This window comes from Chinchilla lanigera, unplaced genomic scaffold (assembly GCF_000276665.1).
Source record: "Chinchilla lanigera isolate Chin_1 unplaced genomic scaffold, ChiLan1.0 scaffold00019, whole genome shotgun sequence".
In the NCBI taxonomy this organism is placed as follows: Eukaryota; Metazoa; Chordata; class Mammalia; order Rodentia; family Chinchillidae; genus Chinchilla; species Chinchilla lanigera.
The window spans coordinates 22,188,489-22,194,007 of NW_004955420.1; the positions used below are offsets into that span (position 1 = coordinate 22,188,489).

The following is a 5,519-nucleotide window of genomic DNA, read 5'->3' on the forward strand; positions in this document are numbered from 1 at the left end:
GACATAAACATAAGACAAAAAAAAAAAAAAAAAAAAGGAGTAGTGGTGCTACTTTGGCTAGAGCTTTCTGGGCAGCCTCCCTGAGGAGGAGGCAGCGGAGTAGACAGCTGAATGACTGGAGGGGAGAAACAACCAGGGGGAGGAGCTTTCTAGGCATTAGTGGCCTAAGGCAGGAACGGGCCTGATGCGTTCAAGAAACAGCAAAACTACCTGCAGAGTGGGAGCAAAGGGAGGGAGGAAAAGAGATAAAAGAGATAAGCAACATTGCAAGACGGAGTGGGCTCCGTGGGGCCTGAGCAACGGTCCGGATGGTACAGGCAGCTATCGGGGGTTAAAGCTTCCCACAGGGGCCTGGCTGAGATCCAGCCAGTACATACCTGTGCGGCCTCCAGGTGGTCGAAAGACTGAGACATTTCAAATCTACTGGGGAAACAGCTGCTTCTGGTAACAGAGTCACCCACCACACTGGCTTCTTTTCCAAAGGTCCCACTCCCTCCCTACGCGTGCCTCACGAACCCACAACGAAAGACTGTAAGTAACTTGGCCCAGAAGAGGCCTGGGGAAGTTGAGCAGCTCAGGAGCCTAGAATCACCGAGGTTCAGCGAGCGGTAGGGTGAGTGAAGATCATCCCTTCACGACACTCCTAGAGGCCGCCTGGAACAGTGTGTCCTGGGCTTCATCCCAAGAGGCAGCTGGGGCCCAGCACTGTCGCCGGCTTTCCCACTCCCGAGAACAGGGAGAAGAAGCAGGCAGGACAAACGGACTGCATGTCCCTGAGCTCAGGGCCGAGGTGAAGCCAGAGGAAAGGGAAACTCAGTGAACTTCCACATAAATGATCTCCTTTCAGCAGTTTCCAAGTAATCTGAACGGCTGCTGGCCAAAGCCAACCTTTAGCACTTTTACATAATATGTTAACGACCTCAGACTTTATTTGTATAGTCAAAGCTGTAAAATTGTCACGTACCAGGAGTTTTTTTGTTTTGTTTTGTTTTTTTCCAATACATTGTTAAAAGGGAAACAAAATACCAATTTTGGCAAAACATCAAATGTGACCTTTTCATTCTCATAGCTGCACTTGACAAAGTCAATATGTTTTATGTAACAACGAGTAAGTTCCTGGAGCCCTGACTTCAAACCAGAACAAGCACAGCTGAAATATGGCAACTCTCATTTCATATATACAACTTCTCCTACATACTATAGTGCTGGAAATTTCATTTGATAGATCAACACGGCTGTCAAAATCTTAAAACAAATAATGATTTCTCCAAAGTAGCATGATAGTCTCAGGCTGCTTACCATTCACCCCTATTCACCAAGTTCTTCCTCTCTGAAAATACACTCTGCTGCTCTGAAATCCAGGATCCCAACGCTGTATTACATTCTAACTTCTACTTTATTCTCATTCATTTAATTCCTTTAAACATAAAAGTCACCAATTTAATTATGCCATGGTAATATTTGCTAACATGAATTTGTAACGTGAGTCTCCTCTAAAGGAAAAGCAACTGAAAGGAACGTGGGAGAAATTTAAGCACTATTTAGAAGTAATAGATCTCAGGGCAGCAGATATACACTTACTCACTTTTACTTTCTCACTGTAAACACCCCAAGACATTAAAAATTATTTTATGCGAGCAGGACCTGTGGAAAAGCTGAAAAGCTTCACAGCTTTCCTTTTCCTTTTTAAAAATAAAATGACTTAAGAAAGGCTGAAACTTTCTTTTAAGTTGATCTTGTACACATTAAAAGCCAAACAGGAACTTGATTTAATCTTATGGGAGTTACTCTTCCAATCCTTTTGATATTAAAAAGTCGTAATAGATTAAAAAAACTACTTACACCAAGCTGAAGTCTGGACAGAGCATGAAACCAGCAGCAGCCACCGATGCCCTTACAGACTAAACTTTGTCCCTTCCTGGCTCTTTCTGGATCAGGTTCACGCTGATACACATTTACTAGCCTTGGAAGCCACCACCCAACAGCAAGGTGGGAGGGTTTGTTCATTTAACTCCTGGTCCGTACTGCTTATCAGCAACTTCTCGAAGGCTGAGTTACATATGTTCGAAGAGATACATGTAAGGATGATTAGAGGGAAAGCCTGAAAAAAAATCTCATAATCTCTGATGGCTGGGTTTTGGTTTCAGAGGGGGTTTCCTACTCCAACATGTTCCTAGCATTTTAAAAAAAAAGTCCTTTGAAGTTCAAATATTTTGCTTTCTTCCTTTACGAATGTTTCCCTTCCTCCTCTAAGTCTATAGATTGTGCAATCCTTGCAGAATGGGGTCAGAAAGTTGTTTCTCTGGTATCCTTTATCTCCTTCATCTCCATTCTCCCTATTTTAGTAGTGAGAGAAACAATGCAGAATTCTTGGTAAACTTAGTGCTTCCTTTCAAGCCCCCTGCCGATTTAATTGCAGAAGTGAGAACTCGGATCCCAAATTCTGTTCTTTGCCAGGTAAAACGTTATGCTACTCCACCGCCTTCCACATCACTGAGCTTCCCTTTCTGAGCTACTATATGCCTGCAATTTGTACCACCGGCCTTTGAAGCAGTAGCCATTTGTGATGTATTTACTGCTGTAATCACTTCACAAACATTATCTCCTGCTTGCCCGGGCAATACACACTGGGATCATCTTCAAATCTTCTTATTCCAAATCCATGTTTGCAATTTGACTCCCTCACTCTCCTCCTGCTCCCCTGCGGTGAGCACTGTGATAGGTGGAATAATGCCCTCCCCACAAAGATGTCCACGTCCTAATCACAGCTTCTCAATACGTGACAATACGTGGCCAAAGGGATTTTGTGGGTTTGGTCAAGGTTAAGAACTTTGACATGAGGAGATTATCCTGTTGGGTCCAATCTAATCACACGATCGTCTAAAGGTGATGAACTTTCCCCAGCTGTGGTCAGAAAGCCGTGAGGTGAGGACTCAAGCACCTCTGACTGGCCTGGAAGATGAAGGTGGCCTGTAGAAGCTAGAAAAGGCAAGAGATGGATTTTGGAACACAGCCTCGATGACACCTTGAGGTCAGCCCAGTGAGACCCACATTGACTTTTGACCTCCAGAACTGTAAGATGATACATTTGTAGGGTTTTCTGTTTTGTTTTTGCAGTACTGAGGATTGAACCCAAGGACTTTGTACTGAGGTACATTCTCAGCCCTTCTTTATTTTTTATTTTGAGACAGGGTCTTACTAAATTATCCAGGGAGAGCCAGGCATCATGGCACACATCTGTAATCTCAGCACTTGGAAGGCTGAGGCGGGAGGATCGCCAGAAGTGTGAGGCCAGCCTGGGTTACACTGGACTACATAGAAAGACCCTATCTACAAACAAACAAACAAAGCCCAGTTGTCCAGGGTGAGTTCAAACTCCAGATCGTCCTGCCTCAGTAGTGCTGGGATTAATCCTGAGTGCTGGGTGAAAGGTGTGCACATTACAACCAGCTTAAATTTATGTTGTTTTTGAGTCACCAAGTTGATCACAAATTTTTATGGCAGCAATAAAAAAAAAATAGGGGCTTTAATTTTATCATGCCCCTTTTAGAATATAATACCTAAAAGAGTTCTCCAAATGAGGCGTGGTTAAGGGAAAAATATTAGTAGAACTATCAATTTCCTTCATCTGGCTGCTATAAATTTATTACTTTATATTTTAAATTTATTACTTTATATTCATTATACATTTAATGCATTATATTCATTATATTTTAATGCATTATGTACTCAATAGACACCTAAGTCTTTATCACATGAGCTATATCCAACCAGAAGCCTGAGCTTCCCTTTTCTCTCTTTTATTGGGGCCAAACACACATTTCTGGAGTGTGAATGCTGGTTCTATTTAAAGCTGATAGAAGAAATATGAACAGCTCTTAAATGTATGAAGACACCTGACCTCACTCAGTATAAGGGAAACAGAAGCCAGGCATGGTGACGCACACTTGTAACCCTAGCACTCTGGAAGGCTGAGGCAGAAGGATCACAAGTTCTAGCCCAGCCTAGGCAATTTAGCAAGACCCTGTGTTGCTAAAAATCTAAAAAGGAGGAGAGAACGTAGTTCCTTGTAAAGCCTCTGGTTTCAATCCCCAGTCCTGGAAGAGAGACAGAGAAAGAGAGAGAGGGTGAGAGAGAGAGAGAGGGTAGAGAGACACACCGACAGACAGAGACAGACAGAAAGAGACAGAGACAGAGGTTCTTTGAGACAAGGTCTTGCTATGTCATTTGCCTGGGCTGGAACTCACTATGCAGCCCAGGCTGGTTTCCAACTTGCAGCGATCCTCTTGCCTCAGCCTCCCGAGTGTTAGGATTACGGACATGTACTACCATGCCCGGGCAGACTGACATTATTTTAACTATTAATGAGCAAATTTCAAAAAGTTTCATTAGACACCATGTTGGTGACTTTATGGGAAAACACAGGTAATGGAAATTAAATTGAGAAATTGTATGTATACCCTTTCACTCAGCTATAACAAAAACAGACTTACACGTGTAAAATGTATACATATGTACATGGAACTCACTGCAGCATTGTTTACAAAAGTAAAAGATGTCAGTCAGAAGGCATCTGCTAAATTACAGTACAGATATATAAATGGGGAAAAAAAGCAACTGTGCTGCTGATCAGGAATGACCAAACTGTATTCAGTTGAAAAGGAGTACAGAGCAGTATATTTAGAATGCCATCATTTGTGTGTCTGTTTGAGAGTGTGTGTATGTACCTTTCAGGAAGGGTATCTAAGAAATCAGAAACACTAGTAGTCTGTAGGAAGCAGAATCCAGAGGGCCTCTGAGGGTTAGACATGGAAAGCGGACATTATGATTATTATTATTATTTTTTGCCTTTTTGAATTTGTAACAAAACTGATATTACTTATTTAAAAATAGATATGCTAGTGGGTGAAGTGGTATATTCTTATAATCCTAGCATTCCGGTTGGCTGACCCCACTAAAAGAGAGAGAGAAGGGAAGCAGGAGGATTGGTAGCAAGTTTGAGCCCAGCCTGGGAAAGTTAGTGACTTAGCAAGGCCCTGTCTCAAAATAAAAAATAAAAAAGGATGACTGGAGGATACAGCTCAGTGTAAAAACTCTGCCTGGGTTTCAGTCCTCAGTACTGAGAAACAAACAAACAAACCGCCAAATGCAATATGGTGACCTGGATTAGATGCCAGAATAGAAAAACTGTACTCGTGAAAAAATTAAGAAAATTTCAGAGAAGCCAGATTCTAGTTAATGGTCATGTAACAACATTAATTTGCTAATGGTGAGGAGGTAACAGTGTTTATTTGTTAGTTTTGTCAAATGAGCCAGAGGCTACAGGAGAGGTGATCATGAGGAGAACCTGAAAGTTATAGGAACTTCCTAGCCTGCCTGGAAATTTTCTGTAAATCTAAAGTTATTATGAAAATAAAATGTTGGGGGCTGGGGATTTAGCTCAGTGGCACAGCACCTGCCTGGCAAGCGCAAGGTCGTCAGTTCAATTCCTGGTACCGGAAACTCCCCCCCACCAAAAA

General features: G+C 42.3%; 1 protein-coding gene and 1 long non-coding RNA gene across 3 annotated transcripts in view; one reads left to right on the forward strand and one right to left on the reverse strand.

Annotated features, from left to right (window-relative positions):
* Map3k13 (mitogen-activated protein kinase kinase kinase 13) overlaps nt 1–2,174 on the reverse strand; it is a 126,279-nt gene extending 124,105 nt beyond the window's left edge. The window contains exon 1 of one of the 2 annotated variants that reach the window (XM_005383296.2): nt 1,843–2,174. The gene's annotated coding sequence lies outside the window, so the exon portion shown is untranslated. Of the gene's footprint in view, nt 1–377; nt 521–1,842 lie in introns of those variants that run through there. The other variant, XM_013513562.1, reaches the window with a different exon arrangement.
* LOC106148376 overlaps nt 455–5,519 on the forward strand; it is an 8,024-nt gene continuing 2,959 nt past the window's right edge. The window contains exons 1-2 of the long non-coding RNA XR_001233768.1: nt 455–531; nt 2,905–3,031. This is a non-coding gene — a long non-coding RNA (uncharacterized LOC106148376). The remainder of the gene's footprint in view (nt 532–2,904; nt 3,032–5,519) is intronic.